At 47.8% G+C, this 23,996-nt stretch overlaps 1 pseudogene; it reads right to left on the bottom strand.

The window, feature by feature from the left end:
• Window positions 1-16,238: 16,238 nt before the first annotated feature.
• On the bottom strand, window positions 16,239-18,221 carry LOC137324935 (ralA-binding protein 1-A-like; annotated as a pseudogene).
• Between the last annotated feature and the right edge of the window lie 5,775 nt (window positions 18,222-23,996).

Below are 23,996 nucleotides of genomic sequence, written 5' to 3'. Positions count from 1 at the left end.
ATATCGATCAAACGGACCACTCTGTCCTGGATGGTGTTGAACATCTTGAGTATTGCAGCATCCATCCAGGCAAACGGAGAGTATCCCATCATATTCCTGACTGGATCCTTGTAAATGGTGGAGTGCCTTTCAGCGGCACGCCCCGGTCTCGTCAGGTGAGGGGAGGGGCTTTAAAATCGGGGCTTTATTCTCTGCTGTCCAACTATGTCACCACACGACCTTTAATATCACGGGCCTTTTAATCTTTACAACGAGTCTCCTAAGTGGCACTTTACCAAATGCTTTTTGAAAGTCCAAATATACCCCGTGCATGGCATTGCCACTTGATAATTCTTGCAACAAAAATAAGGCATTTTTATCCATGATGGGTTATTTTGTTGGATTCTTTCCTGCTGGCTACACAAGATTTACAATAGGCAGCACGAGAAGGTCGAATGTACATTACAGTCTGGGATGCAAAATCGTCACTTCAGATACATTATTCCTAAAAGACGCTTCTTAACACTTTTCTGCTAAAGTGTCATTCGACTGAATATGGTTACCTTGTCTTCTGCGTCAGGTACAGATAGGCAGGCCGGGAGATGTGAGTGGGAGCTGTATTTTTGTAGGTAAGTGTCCAATGGAACTGACAACCTGTGAATGTTTGACCACATAATGTAGCAATGAGATACATTTATAATGTCCTTTGTTCCGATATATCTTGAAAGGAGTTTGAACGATAGATCTGAATCCAGCAGAGATACAGGGCTACTCAACGGCTCTGCAATCGCACAGGGCAACATAAGAAGTGACTGTGTATCAAGGATCAATTTTATAGAGAGGGTTACATTAGGAGGAGTGCCATTGTTTTATGTTTCAGATAGATTAGTAAGATTTGTAATGACTGTAACTATCCTGCTGGTGCAAGTACCGATCATCTACCTGATTAATGTTAAATATCTTCGACTATTGATTTACTGCCTGAGTTTTGGTTTATACTCTGACTGATCATATATTCTTTTGTCTTCTGAAGCTGAGAAGATCACATGGCGGCACTTGATATATTCCAGAAAGCCAGAATACAGTGGTAAGGGTTCTCTGTTCAACTGCTCAGTCTCGCTATCTAGAAAGAGAAGAAAGACTTGCATTTATATAGCCCCTTTCACAACCTTAGGACATCCCAATGAAGTACTTTTGAAGTGTAATCACTGTTGTAATGTAGGAAACGTGGCAGCCAATTTGCACACAGCAAGATCCCACAAACAGCAATGTGATAATGACCAGATAATCTGTTTTAATGATGTTGGTTGATGGATAAATATTAGCCAGGACACCGGGGAGAACTCCCCTGCTTTTCGAAATAGTGGCCATGGAATCTTTTACATTCACCTGAGAGGGCAGATAGGGCCTCGGTTTAACGTCTCATCTGAAAGACGGTACCTCCGACAGTGCAGCACTCCCTTAGTACTGCACTGGGAGTGTCAGCTTGGATTATGGGCTCAAGACTCTGGAGTGGGGCTCGAACCCACGACCTTCTGACTCAGGTGAGAGTGCTGCCCACTGACCAACGGCAGGCAAAGGCACTCTGGTCTACAGGGGGCACGAGGTCCGTTTATGGGAATGGCCAGTGACACAGAACCCAAGGAGAGTAGACAGCATAAAAACCCAAAAACATAACAATCTCTTGAAGATGAAATTAGTCGAGCATTATCTGGCTTTTACAAATCAGCACTGACTATTCCTGATTGGCCCTCTTCATTGATGTTATCTCTTATTCTGCTCTCCAGTCATTTTTCTTGTGAGGCTGACCACTCTACAGTAAGCTGGTTTATACTTTTGCTTTTTATTGAGTCGGATGAAAGATCATCACCCTTCAGTTCATTGGCATAATTCCCGTTTCCAGAGAATTTTGGAAAATGGTGGAATGGTCCGTTATTTCATCAATTAATCCCCTCAGTATTCTGAGTTGTTGACCATCGCGGCCTCGTCACTTATCAATGCAAAGCCACATTAACCCTTTTTGATATTTATCTCTAATAGTTATTCCTCTGGAACTCCTGCAGTCCATCCTCCACCACCACCAGCAACAACAACTTCCATTTATACAGTGTATTTAACGTCGTAAAACGTCCCAAGGTGTTTCACAGCAGCGATTATCAAACAAAATTTGACACCGAGCCACGTAAGGCGATATTAGGACAGGTGACCAAAAGCTTGGTCAAAGAGGTAGGTTTTAAGGAGCGTCTTAAAGGAGGAGAGAGAGGCGGAGAGGTTTAGGGAGGGAATGCCAGAGTTTAGGGTCCAGGCAGCTGAAGGCACGGCCACCAATGGTAGAGCGCAGGAAAATTTGGGGATGGACAAGAGGCCAGATTTGGAGGAGCGCAGAGATCTCGGAGGGTTGTAGGGCTGGAGGAGGTTACAGAGATAGGGAGCGGCGAGGTCATGGAGGGATTTGGAAACAAGGATGAGAATTTTAAAATTGAGGTGTTCCTGGACCGGGAGCCAATGTAAGTCAGCGAGCACAGGGGTGATGGGAGAACAGGGCTTGGTACGAGTTAGGATACAGGCAGCAGAACGTTGGATGAGCTCAAGCTTATGGAGGGTGGAAGATGGGAGGCCGGCCAGGAGAGTAGTGGAATATAGTTGAGTCAAGAGGTAACAAAGGCATGGATGAGGGTTTCAGCAGCAGATGAGCTGAGGCAGGGATGAAGATGGGCGATGTTATGGAGGTGGAAGTAGGCGATCTTGGTCATGGAGCTGTTATGTGGTCTGAAGCTCATCTCAGGGTCGAATAGGACAACGAGGTTGCGAACAGTCTGGTTCAGCCTCAGACAGTGGTCAGGGAGAGGGATGGAGTCAGTGGCTAGGGAACGGAGTTTGTGACAGGAACCAAAGACAGTGGCTTCAGTCTTCCCAATATTTAATTGGAGGAAATTTCTGCTCTTCCAGCACTGAATGTCAGACAAGCAGTGTGACAAATGAGAAACAGTGGAGGGGTCGAGGGAGATGGTGGTGAGGTAGAGCTGGGTGTTGTCAGTGAACATATGGAACCTAACATTGTGTTTTCGGATGACGTCGCCGAGGGGCAGCATGTCGATGAGAAATAGGAGGGGGCCAAGGATAGATCCTTGGGGGACTCCAGAGATAACAGTGCAGGAGCAGGAAGAGAAGCCATTGCAGGTGATTCTCTGGCTATGACTGGATAGATAGGAATGGAACCAGGTGAGCGCAGTCCCACCCAGCTGGACGATGGAGGAGAGGCGTTGGAGGAGGATGGTGTGGTCAACCGTGTCAAAGGCTGCAGACAGGTCGAGAAGGATGAAGAGGTATAGATTACCATGGTCTCAGTCACATAGGATGTCATTTGTGACTCTGATAAGGGCCATTTCAGTGCTGTGGCAGGGGTGGAAACCTGATTGGAAGGATTCAAACATGGAGTTGCGGGAAAGATGGGCATGGGTTTGGGAGGCGACAACACGTTCAATGACTTTGGAGAGAAAAGAGAGGTTGGAGATGAGGCGGTACTTTGCAAGGACAGAGGGATCAAGGGTGGATTTTTTGAGGAGGGGTTGATGACGGCAAATTTGAAGGGGAGGGGAACTGTACCTGAGGAGAGGGAACCGTTAACAATGTCAGCTAACATGGGGGCCAGGAAGGGAAGTTGGGTGGTCAGCAGTTTGGTGTGAATAGGGTCGAGGGAGCAGGAGGTGGGTCTCATGGTCAAGCTGAGCTCGGAGAGGGCATGAGGGGAGATAGGAGAGAAACCAGAGAAAGATGTGAGTTCAGGGCTAGGGCAGGGGGGAACCATAGGGGAAGTTTGGTTTGGTCGGCTATGAGAAGGGAGGGAAGTGGCAGAGGCAGCTGAACGGATGGTCTCAATCTTAGTGACAAAGAAGCCATGAGCTCCTTGCACTTGTTGTTGGAGGTGAGGATGGAGGGGGCAGGGGAGAAGGGTTTAAGAAGACAGTTTGTCAGAGGAGAGCAGGACCCGATAGTGCTTAATGTGGTCCAGCCAGATATGGCAATGAATGGCAAAACCAATTGCCCACCAGAAACGTTCAAGTCTGCGTCCCTTGGACTTAAGGGAGCGGAGATGGGGGCCGTATCAGGGGGAGCGACCAGGGTGAGAGAGAGTAACGGTTTTAAAGGGGACAAGGGCATCAAAGGTGGAGGTGAGAGGTTATTTTTTATTCGTTCATGGGATGTGGGCGTCGCTGGCAAGGCCGGCATTTATTGCCCATCCCTAATTGACCTTGAGAAGGTGGTGGTGAGCCGCCTTCTTGAACCGCTGCAGTCCGTGTGGTGAAGGTTCTCCCACAGTGCTGTTAGGAAGGGAGTTCCAGGATTTTGACTCAGCGACGATGAAGGAACGGCGATATATTTCCAAGTCGGGATGATGTGTGACTTGGAGGGGAACGTGCAGGTGGTGTTGTTCCCATGTACCTGCTGCCCTTGTCCTTCCAGGTAGAGGTCGCGGGTTTGGGAGGTGCTGTCGAAGAAGCCTTGGTGAGTTGCTGCAGTGCATCCCGTGGATGGTACACACTGCAGCCACAGTGAGCCAGTGGTGAAGGGAGTGAATGTTCAGGGTGGTGGATGGGGTGCCAATCAAGCGGGCTGCTTTGTCCTGGATGGTGTCGAGCTTCTTGGGTGTTGTTGGAGCTGCACTCATCCAGGCAAGTGGAGAGTATTCCATCACACTCCTGACTTGTGCCTTGTAGATGGTGGAAATGCTTTGGAGAGTCAGGAGGTGAGTCACTCACCGCAGAATACCCAGCCTCTGACCTGCTCTTGTAGGCACAGTATTTATATGGCTGGTCCAGTTAAGTTTCTGGTCAATGGTGACCCCCAGGATGTTGATGGTGGGGGATTTGGCGATGGTAATGCCGTTGAATGTCAAGGGGAGGTGGTTAGACTCTCTTGTTGGAGATGGTCATTGCCTGGCACTTTTCTGGCGCAAATGTTACTTGCCACTTATGAGCCCAAGCCTGGATGTGGTCCAGGTCTTGCTGCATGCGGGCTCGGACTGCTTCATTATCTGAGAGGTTGTGAATGGAACTGAACACTGTGCAATCATCAGCGAACATCCCCATTTCTGACCTTATAATGGAGGGAAGGTCATTGATGAAGCAGCTGAAGATGGTTGGGCTGAGGACACTGCCCTGAGGAACTCCTGCAGCAATGTCCTGGGGCTGAGATGATTGGCCTCCAACAACCACTACCATCTTCCTTTGTGCTAGGTATGACTCCAGCCACTGGAGAGTTTTCCCCCTGATTCCCATTGACTTCAATTTTACTATGGCTCTTTGGTGCCACACTCTCACTTCACCTCTGGAATTCAGTTTTTTTGTCCACGTTTGGACCAAGGCTGTAATGAGGTCTGGAGCTGAGTGGTCCTGGCGGAACCCAAACTGAGCATCGGTGCGCAGGTTATTGGTGAGTAAGTGCCGCTTGATAGCACTGTCGATGACACCTTCCATCACTTTGCTGATGATTGAGAGTAGACTGATGGGGCGGTAATTGGCCGGATTGGATTTGTCCTGCTTTTTGTGGACAGGACATACCTGGGCAATTTTCCACATTGTCGGGTAGATACCAGTGTTGTAGCTGTACTGGAACAGCTTGGCTAGAGGCGCAGCTAGTTCTGGAGCACAAGTCTTCAGCACTACAGCTGGGATGTTATCGGGGCCCATAGCCTTTGCTGTATCCAGTGCTCTCAGCCGTTTCTTGATATCATATGGAGTGAATCGAATTGGCTGAAGACTGGCTTCTTTGATGGTGGGGAAATCAGGAGGAAGCCGAGATGGATCATCCACGCGGCACTTCTGGCTGAAGATGGTTGCAAACGCTTCAGCCTTGTCTTTTGCACTCACGTGCTGGACTCCGCCATCGTTGAGGATGGGGATGTTTACAGAGCCTCCTCCTCCCGTTAGTTGTTTAATTGTCCACCACCATTCACAACTGGATGTGGCAGGACTGCAGAGCTTTGATCTGATCCGTTGGTTGTGGAATCGCTTAGCCCTGTCTATAGCATGTTGATTCCGCTGTTTAGCATGCATGTAGTCCTGAGTTGTAGCTTCACCAGGTTGACACCTCATTTTTAGGTACGCCTGGTGCTGCTCCTGGCATGCTCTCATACACTCCTCATTGAACCAGGGTTGATCCCCTGGCTTGTTGGTAATGGTAGAGTGAGGAATATGCCCGGCCATGAGGTTACAGATTTTGCTGGAATACAATTCTGCTGCTGCTGATGGCCCACAGCACCTCATGGATGTCGAGTTTTGAGCTGCTAGATCTGTTCTGAATTTATCCCATTTAGCACGGTGGTAGTGCCACACAACACGTTGGATGGTGTCCTCAGTGCGAAGATGGGATTTCATCTCCATGAGGACTGTGCGGTGGTCACTCCTACCAATACTGTCATGGACAGATGCATCTGCGACAGGTAGATTGGTGAAGACGAGGTCAAGTAAGTTTTTCCCTCGTGTTGGTTCGCTCACCACCTGCCGCAGGCCCAGTCTAGGAGCTATGTCCTTTAGGACTCGGCCAGCTCGGTCAGTAGTGGTGCTACCGAGCCATTCTTGGTGATGGACATTGAAGTCCCCCACCCAGAGTACATTCTGTGCCCTTGCTACCCTCAGTGCTTCCTCCAAGTGGTGTTCAACATGGAAGAGGACTGATTCATCAGCTGAGGGAGGGCGGTAGGTGGTAATCAGCAGGAGGTTTCCTTGCCCATGTTTGACCTGATGCCGTGAGATTTCATGGGGTCCAGAGTCAATGTTGAGGATTCCCAGGGCCACTCCCTCCTGACTGTATATAACTACTGCCACCTCTGGTAGGTCTGTCCTGCTGTTGGAATGCTGATGGAAGAGTCTGGGACATTGGCTGAAAGGTTTGATTCTGTGAGTATGGCTATGTCAGGCTGTTGCTTGGCTGGTCAGTGGGACAGCTCTCCCAATTTTGGCACAAGTCCCCAGATGTTAGTGAGGAGGACTTTGCAGGGTCGACTGGGCTTGGTTTGCCTTTGTCGTGTCCGGTGCCTAGTGGTCCGATGCCGGGTGGTCCGTCCGGTTTTATTCTTATTGTGACTTTTTTTAGCGAGATTTTACAACTGAGTGGCTTGCTAGGCCATTTCAGAGGGAGATTAAGAATCAACCACATTGCTGTGGGTCTGGAGTCACATATAGGCCAGACCGGGTAAGGATGGCAGGTTTCCTTCCCTAAAGGATATTAGTGAACCAGGTGGGTTTTTATGACAATTCGGTAGTTTCATTGTGATTGAGCAGATTGGTAGCTGCAGAAAACTTGTGGTGAAAAGGCTAGACAATTGGGAATTTGAAAGTGCCGTTGTAAGTGACCTGGGGGAGAGTTTTTTCCAGGGGAGAATACAGAAAGAAGTGGGGTTGTGGGGGGGAAGGGTGATGTGGGTGGAGAGGGATACAAGGATGTGATCAGAGATTACCCGTAATTGACACAATGGGAGTAGAGAAGTCACATGAGATGGCACGGTTGAGGGAGTGGCCGTGAGTATGGGAAGGGGAGTTTCTGTGGAGGGAGAGATTAAGGGAGGATAGGAGGGCAGTGAACTCAGAGGAGAGAGAGCATGATGAGTTTAGATGGAGGTTGAAATCACCGAGGATGAGAAGCCGCTTGGTGCAGAGGCTAAGGGAGGAAAGCAGTGAAGTTATTCCGCTGAGAAACTTGACGTGGTACTTGGGTGGGCGGTAGAGAACGAGGATTTGTACGGTGAGGTGAGAGGGGTGGAACAAGGTGAGATGCTCAAAGGAGGAGAAGGTGCCAGGGAAGTAGGGGGACAGAAAAAGTGTGATTTGATGATAAGGGCCACACCGCCACCGCGGCGGTTTGGGCGGGGCAAGTGGAAGATATAGCCAGGTAGGGAGGCTTCATTAAGGTATCATCACCCACCAGCCAAGTTTCGGTCAAGGCCATGATGTCGCTGCAATCATCCACGATAAGCTCATGGATGGCAAGGGCCTTGTTCACAAGTGAACGGACACTCTGGAGAGAGATGCGGAGAGAGGCGGCGATAGCTGATTCGCTGGCAGAGTCCACAGGCTCAGCGCTGGGAGTGGTGAGTGGGATGGGAAGGAGACTGACAAGATTAGACCCCAGTGAGCGTATTGGGTGGGGAGGTCGGTGAGAGAGTAGGATGGGGCAGTTGGGGTTGCTGTTCGTAAGGAGGCAGTGACGAGTGCCTCGATGGGCCCTTTGGAAGATGCCAAGAGAGGCACAGAGGGAAGCTGTGGGCTTATCTAAGAGGGAGTCAAGTCTGGGACGGCAGCAGGAGAGTAGGAAGGTTGAGGAGTTCTGAAGGGTTGGGTGGGGGGGGGCAGAGAACCCGAGAGAGGAGAAATGAAAGGAGGCAAAATGACAGGAAATACAGAGGTGAAGTATTTGTTAAGCATCTATGCCGTTCTTTCATTATCTGGTCAGGAATGTTTAGTTCCCAGTGTTGGAGTGGCTGAAGCCAAGTTTCTGTCAAGGCTATTACCTCCCCATAGAAATGAATGTTGCTAGTTCTACAATTTTATCTTTGAATTGTTCATCCAGGGTCAGGCAACTCTGAATATGTTTCACCCAGTCTTCTCCTCTCTTTATATCACAACAAGTGCAGCGGGACAAGTCATTCTGGATTCAGGACAGACCCAAGCTGATTAGAATATCTCAAGGCAGGTTGGTACTATTCCAAATGTTTAAATTGTTCTTGCAACAGGGCTACAGAATAAAAGACCTGCATAAATACAATTTCTTCTTTCCTCTTACGGAAATTATGCGACCACTGAATGATTTCCTGAAACCTATCGTTTTAGTTTGCAGCATCTCCTGGTGGCTGACTGTAAAAGAGGCACTGGCCGAGACTTGGGTTCAAATTCTCTTAGTTTGGAAATTGTGGGTGGCCCCACTGAGAGCAGGAACAATCGAAAATGAACGACGATCCTGACACATAAAGAATGGCAGCAGGGTGAGATGTGAGAGGGCCCCCGCTACCAGTGGAACTGAACTTCAACATGAGTACACCAGCTTCAGAAAGGGAGGAAAGCAGAGACTGTTTAAAATATAGAGCAGCAGTGACACTCAGTGGCTCTTTGTTGCATTATCATTCATTGCTGCTTCTGTGGGAATCCAATTGAAGGACCAATTGAGGAATTACAGAGGAGAAAAGTCGGCCAGGGTTCCAGCTCCTGACCGCTGTCCAGTGCCTCCTGCTTGAAAGCGCTACCACAAGGAGTAGTTGAGGCGAATAGCATAGAAACATTTAAGGGGAAGCTGGATAAGTACATTGGGGCAGTTGGGGTTGCTGTTCGTAAGGAGGCAGTGACGAGTGCCTTGATGGGCCCTTCAGAAGATGCCAAGAGAGGCACAGAGGGAAGCTGTGGGCTTATCTAAGAGGGAGTCAAGCCTGGGACAGCAGCAGGAGAGTAGGAAGGTTGAGGAGTGCTGAAGGGTTGGGGTAGGTATTGGGGGAGCAGAGAACCCGAGAGGAGAAATGAAAGGAGGCAAAACGACAGGAAATACAGAGGTGAAGTATTTGTTAAGCATCTATGCCGTTCTTTCATTATCTGGTCAGGAATGTTTAGTTCCCAGTGTTAGAGTGGAACAATTCAAAGATAAAATTGTACATATGCGTAAAAAGTGCGCATAAGTGGGAGAAAAGAATAGGATATGGTAATCGGGTTAGATGAAGTAAGGTGGGAGGAGGCTTGTTTGGAGCATTAACACCGGCATACACCAGTTGGGCCGAATGGCCTGTTTCTGTGCTGTAAATTCTATGTAATTCCACGTATGTAATTCTATGCATGTGTGCGCCTCTCATTACCATGTCCTCTGGTACCTGTCCTATGAGCATCTCTACTTGATCCACAATACTGCCTCTCATTTAAAGTTTCCCTGCCATCCTCTCAAATGCAACCATGATTTACTCGCTAAGATCTCCCCTTTTTAGTCTCTCTACTAAACAACCTAAATTGTCCCTGTCCACCTCTCCTTTGACCTCTCCTCTCTCCTATTCGATTCAACCTCAACTTACACAGAAACCTCCTAACCCACACGTGACACTTCCCTGACCATGCCGTTATGTAAGCCCTGACTGCACCCAAGGTTATGATTTTTCACAAAGCCATCTCTGGTTTCTTTCTTGCCTTCCTAACCATCTACATCCCCCCTTCCGCCTCAAAATGCACTGCCCTTTCCCCAAATCCCTGGAAAAAGCTTCTTCCATCTCCCTCACCAACACACTCTCTAACTCCTAACTCTGTCACCTCTGGCTCTCCACCTGTCACAACACTGCTACCTCTGCCACCTCCCTCTGATCTACCTTTGATGCCCTATGACCCTCACCAATTCCCTCACAGTCTCCCAGCCCTGCTGTTTTCCAGTACAGTTATCACCTCTGCGCCCTCAAGTCTGAGGTGACATGTCACAGTTGGCACACGACTGGTCTGATGGTCCACCAGCTAATCCACTTGACCTTTTGGTATGGTGGCCTAGAATCATAGAATCATAGAAGTTTACAACATGGAAACAGGCCCTTCGGCCCAACATGTCCATGTCGCCCAGTTTATACCACTAAGCTAGTCCCAATTGCCTGCACTTGGCCCATATCCCTCTATACCCATCTTACCCATGTAACTGTCCAAATGCTTTTTAAAAGACAAAATTGTACCCGCCTCTACTACTGCCTCTGGCAGCTCGTTCCAGACACTCACCACCCTTTGAGTGAAAAAATTGCCCCTCTGGACCCTTTTGTATCTCTCCCCTCTCACCTTAAATCTATGTCCCCTCGTTATAGACTCCCCTACCTTTGGGAAAAGATTTTGACTATCGACCTTATCTATGCCCCTCATTATTTTATAGACTGCTATAAGATCACCCCGAAACCTCCTACTCTCCAGGGAAAAAAGTCTCAGTCCATCCAACCTCTCCCTATAAGTCAAATGGCCTCGTGGTTATAGTACTGGGCTCTGTAACCAAGAAACTGTGAATTCAAATCCCACCATGGTAAAGTATGAAATTGAGTTCAATAAATGTGGTAATTTGTAGGTGAACACCTAGAAAACAAATAGTCATAAAAACCAAACTAAACCCAACCAGTCCAATAATCTTCTGGGATGGGAGCTTGTCATTTGTGCCTGGTGTCCAGTCCCAAACTATATGGTGGAGTGTTGATTCCCTCCAGGCAACTAGGGATAATAACAACAGCTTGTATTTATGTAGTGCCTTTAACATAGAAAAATGCCCAGAAAGCATTTCACAGAAGTGCAATCAAAAAATGGATGTTGCGTTATAGAGGGTGATATTAGGAGTGGTGACCAAAAGTTTGCTCAGATAGAGGGCCTTATAGGAAGAGAAAGATGGAGAAGCAGTGGGGTTGAGGAAGGGAATTCCACAGTGAGGGGCCTAGGCAGCTGAACACACAGCCACCAATGGTCAGGTGAAGGAAGACAGAATGCACAAGAGGCCAGAGTCAGAGGAACAGAGAGTTTGTGGGGGGCTTTAGAGCTGGTGGAGGTTACAGAGGGGCAAAACCATGAGGGGAGTTAAACTTGAGGATGAGAATTTTAAATCTGAGGCATTAGGAGACCGGGAACCAATGCAAGTTAGATGGACAGGCATGAGAAGTGAACGGGAGTTGGTGTGGTATAGGATAAGGGCAGCAGAGTTTTGGATGAATCAGAGAGTGTAGGATGGGAGGCTGGCCAGAAGAGTATTGGAATGGTCAAGTCTGGATGTGACAAAGCGTTTCAGTGGCAGATGGGATGAGGTAGTGGTGAAGATGGGTGATGTTATGGTGATGAAATAGCCGCTTTTGTAATGGAGTGGATATAAGTTTGGAAGCTCAGCTCAGAGTCAAATAGGATGATGAGGTTGCAAGCAGTCTGGTTCAGCCTGAGACAGTGGCTGGGGAGGGAGATGGAATTGGTGGCTAGGGAAGGGAGTTTGTGCCGAGGGCTGACGACAATGGCTTCAGTCTTCACAATATTTAACTGGAAGAAATTGCGGCTCATCCAAGACTGGATATCAGACAAGCAATCTTCTAAAGCAGAAGCAGTGGATGGTTGAGGGAAGTGGTCAGAGTACCTGTGGAATCTAACTCCTTGTCTGTGGATGATGTCACCAAGTGGCAGTAAGTAGACAAGGTAGAGGAGGGGGTCAAGGATAGATCGTTGGGGGACTCCAGAGGTAATGGTATGGGGATGGGACGGGAAGAGAAGCCATTACTGGAGACACTCTGCTTACGATCGGATAGGTAAGAGTGGAACCAAGTGAGGACAGTCTTAGTGAACTGGACAGAGGAGAGGTGTTAAAGGAGGTTGGCATGGGATGGGCAATAAATGCTACCTTGCCAGCATTGCCTACATGCCAACAGCAAATTAAAATAAAAATCTCAAGTAATACTGTGTCTCCTCTCACAATCATCTTCGAGGTCAAGAACTCCTCTTCTTGATGACTAATCACTCATCCAGCTCCCTTCCCCCACCTCCTCCAATGCCAAGCACAAGGATCTTATTGAGACTCTCCATATGACTGCCTGAGCCACCACTTCCTCCTCCTACTCCCCATCTGACCCAAAATCACTGTTACCTCTTTCCCACCACCCTCAGACCATCTTCTCGATGAGACTCATCTCCTGCTCCCTCTATCCCCTCCCCATCTAACTCCTCACCTTTCACCTACCTTTCCTTGTCCTAGAACTCACTGATGTCATGAACAGCTCCTTTTGCACTTGCATTGTTCCCCTCTCTTTCAAAGTTGCAGTCATCAACCCTTCTCAAAGCTCACTCTCCACCCTTTATAGGTCCCACCTCATCTCTAACCTTTTTAAGCTTCCTTAATGCATCTACTCCACTCATCTTAGTGCTCACCTCTCCCACAATTTTCCACTGAATCTATTTAACGTGGCCTTTGATCTGCCCACACTGGTCAAAATCACCCAGTTCCTTTGTGACTACGAACATGCTGTGTTATCGCTCCCTGTATACCTGAGTCATTCAATGCATTTGACTCCTCCATTGCTTCTCCTCTCCCCTTGGGGTTAGTTTGAATAACGTTGTTGATTAACACTCAGCTGTACTTCTCCACCACTGACAACTTTTCACAACTAACGATTTGGCAACAATTCATTGGGGAGTCAAAACTACGTCCGCCTCAATATCGGTAATATAGAAGCCATTTTACTCAACACCCAAAACCACTGTACACTTGTCCCTCACTTCATCCTCCTCCCTCACTGTTAGTTCAGGCCGAACCAGACAATGTGCAATCTGTGTCCTCGTGAACCAAATTGAGCTTCAAACATGAATACCCTATCCATTCCCAAGACTCCAGGCTTATCCTCACTCTCATCACCTACAGAATTATCCTCACCCCCATCACCAACAGAATTATCCTCACTCCCATCACCAACAGAATTATCCTCACTCTCATCACCTACAGAATTATCCTCACTCCCATCACCTACAGAATTATCCTCACTCTCATCACCTACAGAATTATCCTCACTCTCATCACCTACAGAATTATCCTCACTCCCATCACCAACAGAATTATCCTCACTCTCATCACCAACAGAATTATCCTCACTCTCATCACCAACAGAATTATCCTCACTCCCATCACCAACAGAATTATCCTCACTCCCATCACCAACAGAATTATCCTCACTCTCATCACCAACAGAATTATCCTCACTCCCATCACCAACAGAATTATCCTCACTCCCATCACCAACAGAATTATCCTCACTCCCATCACCAACAGAATTATCCTCACTCTCATCACCAACAGAATTATCCTCACTCCCATCACCAACAGAATTATCCTCACTCCCATCACCAACAGAATTATCCTCACTCCCATCACCAACAGAATTATCCTCACTCCCATCACCAACAGAATTATCCTCACTCCCATCACCAACAGAATTATCCTCACTCCCATCACCAACAGAATTATCCTCACTCCCATCACCAACAGAATTATCCTCACTCCCATCACCAACAGAATTATCCTCACTCTCATCACCAACAGAATTATCCTCACTCTCATCACCAACAGAATTATCCTCACTCCCATCACCAACAGAATTATCCTCACTCTCATCACCAACAGAATTATCCTCACTCCCATCACCAACAGAATTATCCTCACTCCCATCACCAACAGAATTATCCTCACTCCCATCACCAACATAAAGGGCAAAAGAGTAACTAGGGAGAGAATAGGGCCTCTTAAGGATCAACAAGGTCATCTATGTGCGGAACCTCAAGAGATGGGTGAGATCCTGAATGAATATTTCACATCGCTATTTATTTATGGTTGAGAAAGGCATGGATGTTAGGGAACTTGGGGAAATAAATAGTGATGTCTTGAGGAGTGTACATATTACAGAGAGGGAGGTGCTGGAAGTCTTAACGTGCATCAAGGTAGATAAATCTCCGGGACCTGATGAAATGTATCCCCGGACGTTATGGGAGGTTAGGGAGGAAATTGCGGGTCCCCTAGCAGAGATATTTGAATCATCGACAGCTACAGGTGAGGTGCCTGAAGATTGGAGGGTAGCAAATGTTGTGCCTTTGTTTAAGAAGGGCGGCAGGGAAAAGCCTGGGAACTACAGATCGGTGAGCCTGACATCTGTAGTGGGTAAGTTGTTAGAGGGTATTCTGTGGGACAGGATCTACAGGCATTTGGAGAGGCAGGGACTGATTAGGAACAGTCAGCATGGTTTTGTGAGAGGAAAATCATGTCTCACGAATTTGATTGAGTTTTTTGAAGGGGTAACCAAGAAGATAGATGAGGGCTGTGCAGTAGACGTGGTCTACATGGACTTCAGCAAAGCCTTTGACAAGGTACCGCATGGTAGGTTGTTACATAAGGTTAAATCTCACGGGATCCAAGGTGAGGTAGCCAATTGGATACAAAATTGGCTTGACGACAGAAGACAGAGGGTGGTTGTAGAGGGTTGTTTTTCAAACTGGAGGCCTGTGACCAGCGGTGTGCCTCAGGGATCGGTGCTGGGTCCGCTGTTATTTGTTATTTATATTAATGATTTGGATGAGAATTTAGGAGGCATGGTTAGTAAGTTTGCAGATGACACCAAGATTGGTGGCATTGTGGACAGTGAAGAAGGTTATCTAGGATTGCAACGGGATCTTGATAAATTGGGCCAGTGGGCCGATGAATGGCAGATGGAGTTTAATTTAGATAAATGTGAGGTGATGCATTTTGGTAGATCGAATCGGGCCAGGACCTACTCCGTTAATGGTAGGGCGTTGGGGAGAGTTATAGAACAAAGAGATCTAGGAGTACAGGTTCATGGCTCCTTGACAGTGGAGTCACAGGTGGATAGGGTGGTGAAGAAGGCATTCGGCATGCTTGGTTTCATTGGTCAGAACATTGAATGCAGGAGTTGGGATGTCTTGATGAAGTTGTACAAGACATCAGTAAGGCCACACTTGGAATACTGTGTACAGTTCTGGTCACCCTATTATAGAAAGGATATTATTAAACTAGAAAGAGTGCAGAAAAGATTTACTAGGATGCTGCTGGGACTTGATGGTTTGACTTGTAGGGAGAGGTTAGATAGACTGGGACTTTTTTCCCTGGAGAGTAGGAGGTTAAGGGGTGATCTTATAGAAGTCTATAAAATAATGAGGGGCATAGATAAGGTAGATAGTCAAAATCTTTTCCCAAAGGTAGGGGAGTCTATAACGAGGGGACATAGATTTAAGGTGAGAGGGGAGAGATACAAAAGGGTCCAGAGGGGCAATTTTTTCACTCAAAGGGTGGTGAGTGTCTGGAACGAGCTGCCAGAGGCAGTAGTAGAGGCGGGTACAATTTTGTCTTTTAAAAAGCATTTGGACAGTTACATGGGTAAGATGGGTATAGAGGGATATGGGCCAAGTGCAGGCAATTGGGACTAGCTTAGTGGTATAAACTGGGCGACATGGACATGTTGGGTCGAAGGGCCTGTTTCCATGTTGTAACTTCTATGATTCTATGATTCTATAACAGAATTATCCTTACTCCCGTCACCAACAGAATTATCCCTAACCCTAACCCTAACCTTCCATCACTTTGCTGATGATTGAGAGTAGACTGATGGGGCGGTAATTGGCCGGATTGGATTTGTCCTGCTTTTTGTGGACAGGACATACCTGGGCAATTTTCCACATTGTCGGGTAGATGCCAGTGTTGTAGCTGTACTGGAACAGTGCTTACAAGGCAAGTTCCTCCCGAGGCATTCACACCATTAAAAATAGCCTGGCAAGCTTTGTTTCACAGTCCTGCTCCAGTGCTGTTAAAATTCACTCCACCTCCCACAACCTCTCCTCCTTGGACAAGTCCTTCATCCGAGCTTGCTGATCCCTGCGTAAGCAACTCAGAAATTCCTGCCACTAAATCTCTTCCTTAATGCTCTCCTGTATCTCAGGCAAGGCTGGCATAGTTGCCACACTGGACCAGCAAAGTGGCTTCACTACTGGCTTTAGCTGGATCTCCCCAATCAGCTCTCTGCCACGAGTGAAGATCAGGCACGATACACGATTACTGATCTGTACAGTAGGGTGAAGGACAATGGAAATATTCTGCTCATTCATTCTTGTTTCACTTTCCCTCTCAATGACATGGTCCATATAGATGACAAGCCAAGAAGTGGTAATTGGATACAGGCAGTTCCTGTAGTCGACGCTGGCGTTCCTGGACTTTTCCACCCTTCGTGCCTTTTCCACCCTCATTCTTGCCTCGCCAGTCCCTTGGGATGAACATTTTCAGGCAGTTCATGGAGGTCTAGGCTGGCCACTGTGTTGGCATCATAATCGCCCAGATTGAGAGACTCTTCACGATCACACACAACTTTCAAGCTCATCAACTTTGGATTTGGTAATGGATACCCTATAAATACCATCACACTTCATGCTATAATTCTCGAGAAACTACTGGCAGCTGGATCCCATCATACAGTATAGTCCTCTCAGCAGCCTAAGCCGATGGACCACCGAAGGTAGGCCTGAGGGAAGAAGGCCGATCCACCTGAACTGCTTCCTGGTTTGGAGCAGGCTTCATCTTTTTCTCTTTCCACTGCTTAACATCCTCTGTTGCTGTTAAATCTTTGGACTTTTTCTCCTTTTGTTTTTCTTCCATTGGCTTCTCTTTGACCTAAAGTCATTTTCTTTCTTCTTGGAGAAACTAGGAAACTAGACTTTGTGGAGACATGGGTACCCTTTGACCTTTTCATCTTTGATGGGCTCTCTGCTTCTTCACTTGTGCTGTCCTCTTGTAAGGCCATATAACCCTCAGTTTTGGCCCATCCTGCTGGCTTTACTCTTACTCTTTGTCCCTCTTGCCCTAGAGGATTCTTTCTCCACCTTTCTTTGGTTTTCATCTTTATCTGGCCTCCAAGGTCCTGATTCTTCTTTGCCTCCTTCAATTGAAGTTTTAGTCTCCAGGAGACTTTAACTTGATTACGGGCTTATCAGTTGCTCCACTGGCTAACTCCTCATCATTCTCTTTTTGTACCTTCTCAGCCCTTTGTGTCTTTACCTGGTTTAGGTGCAGCCACATCTGTCTCTTATCAGAGTTCAATTTGGGTTTCCTCTTTCATTCCCTCAAACTGCGCTGATCACATGACTTCAAGTTTGGCATCTCAGATGACCTCAACTATTTTTGTTTCCATTTTCTTTGCAACCTCACTTGTGATAGTTCCAACTGTTTCTTTGCATAGCCCGTCAATACTTGGCTCTTGCTGTCTGACTTCAGTTACTGAGATTAATGTCCCCTTGTTCTCTGCTCCTCATCAGTTCTTTTAATCTCTTCCTGCTTTGTCATTTCAAGATCGCCTTTGCCTTCATGCACAGACTTACTCTCCTACTTTTTCAGGGGAAAGAACTTCTGGTGAATATCCTTCAGCCTCATCAGTAACTGGACTCACTTTGTCCTTTTTGCTTCCTTCCCCTTCTTGCTTGGATTCACTGCCCACCTCACCAGCTATGCCACCTTCACCCTTTTCCATGGTCAACAGCTGCACAGGCTCTGACTTCACTGACTGCTCTTTCTTCACTGTGAACTTAAAACACCCAAACTTGGGAGACCTTCGTAAGGCCAGTCTCACCAGCTTGCACCTCCTCAGGCTGCTCTCCAATTCCTGCTGTCAGATCTCCACCAACCTGGCCATCTTTCTGCTCCTTGTCTTTGGCCTCAACAGGCATCACCTTCTGGTCAAGCTCCATTTCCTGCAGCTCTCCCTGTCAGGATATGCTTGGCAGCTCACCTTGCCCAATCTCTCCAGGAACACCCTCCTTCTCACTAGGGCACATGGTCTCAGACTCTGATTCTTTTCTTGTTCTGTTCAGTCCTCTCTGGAGCAGAAAACACCACATTTTCCTCTGATTTTTGAGATTGTCAATCTCAGGCCCTGCAGCTATCTCACCATTCACCAAGTGCTTTCCCTGCACCTTCTCAGGTGCTTGCTTTACTGCCTCATCTTCTACTTTCACCCTCAGGGTTCAATTCATTTCTCCATGGAGTCCCAGAATCTTGTTAGTCTACTCCTGTTGTGCCAATGTGGCTTGTATTAACACTCAGCATTCCCTCCGTGCTGGTGGGTCGTGGCCTTTCTCCGAGTGCCCAGATTCCCCCTTGTAACCAGCTGATGCAGGGCCAGGACCCAGTGGGAAATTAGACACTCAGGCTAGATTCTAAAACAAGTGCGGTTTAGTCACCCACACAGGGTCTTTACTTACAGCTACAAACAAGACAGTGATACCACTCCCTCCTCCTCTCTTCAAACACCCCTCACCAACTGAACCATTTCCGACCCTTTTATTCTTACAGGCTGGGAGTCGTTAAAGGCAATTAAGGTCAGTGATTGCTTAAAATGGTATTCCCATCTCAAATACACAGCTCTCAACATCCTAGGACCTACATATCACCCCTCTCACTCTGTTACAACACGCACACACACAGACGCACGCGCACACGCAAGGATAAACGTACACACATGTACACACACTCACACAAACAGTCACACGCTAACACACACACAGATACACTCACATATACACTACACACACACACACACACACACACGCACACACATGCACACTCATACATACACGGATCAGATCAAAGCTCTGCAGTCCTGCCACATCCAGTCGTGAATGGTGGTGGACAATTAAACAACTAACGGGAGGAGGAGGCTCTGCAAACATCCCCATCCTCAAAGATGGCGGAGTCCAGCACGTGAGTGCAAAATACAAGGCTGAAGCGTTTGCAACCATCTTCAGCCAGAAGTGCCGAGTGGATGATCCATCTCTGCCGCCTCCCGATATCCCCATCATCAAAGATGCCAGTCTTCAGCCAATTCGATTCACTCCACGTGATATCAAGAAATCGGCTGAGTGCATTGGATACAGCAAAGGCTATGGGCCCCGACAACATCCCAGCTGTAGTGCTGAAGACTTGTGCTCCAGAACTAGCTGCGCCTCTAGCCAAGCTGTTCCAGTACAGCTACAACACTGGCATCTACCCGACAATGTGGAAAATTGTCCAGGTATGTCCTGTCCACAAAAAGCAGGACAAATCCAATCCGGACAGTTACCGCCCCATCAGTCTACTCTCAATCATCAGCAAAGTGATGGAAGGTGTCATCGACAGTGCTATCAAGCGGCACTTACTCACCGATAACCTGCTCACCGATGCTCAGTTTGGGTTCCGCCAGGACCACTCGGCGCCAGACCTCATTACAGCCTTGGTCCAAACATGGACAAAAGAGCTGAATTCCAGAGGTGAGGTGAGAGTGACTGCCCTTGACATCAAGACAGCATTTGACCGAGTGTGGCACCAAGGAGCCCGAGTAAAATTGAAGTCAATGGGAATCAGGGGGAAAACTCTCCAGTGGTTGGAGTCATACCTAGCACAAAGGAAGATGGTAGTGGTTGTTGGAGGCCAATCATCTCAGCCCCAGGACATTGCTGCAGGAGTTCCTCAAGGCAGTGTCCTAGGCCCAACCATCTTCAGCTGCTTCATCAATGACCTTCCCTCCATCATAAGGTCAGAAATGGGGATGTTCGCTGATGATTGCACAGTGTTCAGTTCCATTCGCAACCCCTCAGATAATGAAGCAGTCCGAGCCCGCAAGCAGCAAGACCTGGACAACATCCAGGCTTGGGCTCATAAGTGGCAAGTAACATTTGCGCCAGACAAGTGCCAGGCAATGACCATCTCCAACAAGAGAGAGTCTAACCACTTCCCCTTGACATTCAACGGCATTACCATCGCCGAATCCCCCACCATCAACATCCTGGGGGTCACAATTGACCAGAAACTTAACTGGACCAGCCATATAAATACAGTGGCTACAAGAGCAGGTCAGAGGCTGGGTATTCTGCGGCGAGTGATTCACCTCCTGACTCCCCAAAGCCTTTCCACCATCTACAAGGCACAAGTCAGGAGTGTGATGGAATACTCTCCACTTGCCTGGATGAGTGCAGCTCCAACAACGCTCAAGAAGCTCGACACCATCCAGGACAAAGCAGCCCGCTTGATTGGCACCCCATCCACCACCCTAAACATTCACTCCCTTCACCACCGGCGCACAGTGGCTGCAGTGTGTACCATCCACAGGATGCACTGCAGTAACTCGCCAAGGCTTCTTCGACAGCACCTCCCAAACCCGCGACTTGTACCACCTAGAAGGACAAGAGCAGCAGGTACATGGGAGCAACACCACCTGCACGTTCCCCTCCAAGTCACACACCATCCCGACTTGGAAATATATCGCCGTTCCTTCATCGTCACTGGGTCAAAATCCTGGAACTCCCTTCCTAACAGCACTGTGGGAGAACCTTCACCACACGGACTGCAGCGGTTCAAGAAGGCGGCTCACCACCACCTTCTCAAGGGCAATTAAGGATGGGCAATAAATGCCGGCCTCGCCAGCAACGCCCACATCCCATGAATGAATAAAAAAAGACGCTCACATACACACTCACACATGCACACTCACATAAACATTCACACACATGCTCACTTACACACGCGCACACACGCACAGTCACAGACGCACACTCACATTCACAAGTACATGCACAAACACACATGCATGGACGCACGCACACACAGACACATGCACACACACATATACTCACTCACACTAACACACACTCACGCGTACACACACTCACATACACGCACAGACGCACCAGCACAAGCACATGCACATACTCACACACACACACATTCAAACACTCACATACACACACTCACACAAGCTCATGCATGTACACCCACACTCACATACATACACACTCACATACGCACAGATGCCCGCACACACGCATGCTTGGACGCAAACACACACATGCATGTATGCCCAAACACATACTCGCACACTCACATACACACACTCACACACTCACACTCACACAAACACACTCACATGCACACACAGCGACACCCTCAAACACACACTCACATACACAGACTCAAACAAATAGACACACTCACGTACACACATTCACACACTCACATGGTCACATACACACACAGAGACACCCTCAAACACACTCACATACACAAACTCACACACACACTCACATACACACACCTACACACACTCACACATGCATGGATGCCCACACACACGCATGCACGGTTGCAAACACACATACACGGATACACAAACATATACTCACACAGTCACACACATCAACACACTCACATACACAATACTCACAAACACACTCACACACTCACATACACACACAGAGACAACCTCAAAGACACTCACATGCACCCTCACATACACATACACAGACACACTCAAACACACTCACTCACACACAGACACACTCACATACACACACTCACACACTCATATACACACACTCACACATACAGACACACACACACACACACACACATTTGCTCACGTGGAGGGTAAGCACTGACACAGACTGGTTGGGCTGTGTCCGTGTTTAACTTCTATGTAATTCAAATGATTTGTTTTCTACTTGAAAACAACAATTAAACGTGGGAATCCAGAACAAGGGGGAATAATCTTAAAATTAGAGCCTGGCTGTTCAGGGGTGAAATCAGGAAGCACTTCTTCATACAAAGGGGAGTGGGAATCTGGAACTCTCTCCCCCAAAAGGCTGTGGATTCTGGGGGTCAATAGGAGATTTCAGTACTGAGATGGATAGATGTTTGTTGGGTGAGGGTATCGAGGGATATGGAGCAAAGGCGGGTAAATTGAGTTGAGGTACAGATCAACCATGATCTAATAGAATGGGGAACAGGCCAGAGGGGCTGAATGGCCTCCTCCTGTTCCTATGTCCTATTTTGGATGCCCACCTGCCCCAAGCTGCTTGAAATACAGCCTCAGGCTGCTCAGTCCAGGGAACATTCGGGCCCACCTAGAAACACAGGATCATTGACCTGAAGCAATTCCCCCATTAATCGTAATTTAAAAAAATCCTAGTGGAAGTCTTTGTAACCCCAATGGGGCCCATTTCACCCTACAAGAGGCTGGTACACCTCTTCTCATTGAGTTACTGGCCTCCAAAGTTAGGCCGGGTCCTTGCGAGGCCAAGGCAGAGAAACGCCCAACTTCGGGGGTCCCCAGCCCTGCCCTCACTACATCAATGACCTTGAATGGGTGGGTAGAGGCTCTCTTCCTCACAAGGCCATCCCAGAAACATTGCTGGACCTGGCGTATTGTGTCCCAGCAAGGTTTGTGTCCACTCCCATACACTCCTCCTGAGATTACGAGCGAGGAATTTCAACCCCCTCAATGTTTTGCCCCAATTTTCTCCCCTCCGTTTCTCCTGATGGGGTACAGTTCAACAGGCACTGGGTATCCTCTGATACACCACTCTAATGGCCAATCTTCATTCATATGCCTAGACAGTGGGTGTTGCCAGGGTATTGGACTATGAGATGGTATCACAGCAGAGCCCAATTCTGTTCTTCTGACATCATTTATGTAGTACTTTTAGTGAAGTAAATATCCCAAGGTGCTTTACGGACGGTGAGTGGAAGGAGAGATGACTAAAATATGGTCAAAAAGAAATGTTTTGAAAAGGCTGCTAAAGGCAGGGAGGGAGATGGAGAGGCAGAAGGGATTGGGGAGAGAGTTGTAGCGAGTAGGGTGGAGGCACTGAAGGCTGAACTACCAATGGTGGGGTGAAGGGAGGGCAGAAGGCACAGAAGGCCAGTGTTAGAAGCCCGAAACATATGGGCTGGGGACAGATTTTGAATTCAATGCATTTAGAGATAGGGAGCGGCTGGAGGTCGGTGAGAACAGGGGTGATGGGTGAGTGGGACTTTAGTGGGGGACAGGATGCAGGCTGCAGGTTTTTCGACAATTTGGAATTTCTGTAGGGTGGAACTCAGAAGGCCAGCGAGGAGAGTGTTGGAGAAAAGAGGACTGTTGATGATGAGAGTGTGGATAAGTCCATCTGGTCCTGGGGATTTGTCACTCTTTCGTGCCATTATTTTCTTCATTACTGTTAATTTGCTTATGTTAATTATGGTGACGAGTTGCTGCAGTTGATGGAGGAAAGAATGAGTGAAAAACAAAACAAAACGATAATCTCGGTGGAGAGTGAATGGAGAGGTGATGGGTTTACAAGGCAAATGAGGAGGGACGGATGGCCAGCAATGTGGTTTCTTTGTGACAAGAGTCAGCCGGGCGTGACTGGGTTCTGAATGAGCTTTAGTCAGACAATGAACCAATCCTGAGAGCCACAGATGTTGCATTCAGAAAGTTTTGGATGACTGAACTTCCACGGGAGTGTTACAAAACATAGGTCTGGGCGGGAGAGAGTTCAAGAGGTGTGCAAATGGAGGGTCAATCTGACCTGTTCATATGGCCGACAAGGAAATGAGAGTTCAGGAAATGTTAGAATCCAAAGACTCCCCTGGGAAAAGAACCCAATCGCCTCAGTCTCTCCAAAAGAGACAAACAGATGGCCAGGGAGGAGGCAACGTACAATGAGTCCAAA

Source organism: Heptranchias perlo, chromosome 9, assembly GCF_035084215.1.
Source record: "Heptranchias perlo isolate sHepPer1 chromosome 9, sHepPer1.hap1, whole genome shotgun sequence".
NCBI classification, from domain to species: domain Eukaryota; kingdom Metazoa; phylum Chordata; class Chondrichthyes; order Hexanchiformes; family Hexanchidae; genus Heptranchias; species Heptranchias perlo.
This window is presented reverse-complemented; position numbering and strand designations above follow the sequence as displayed.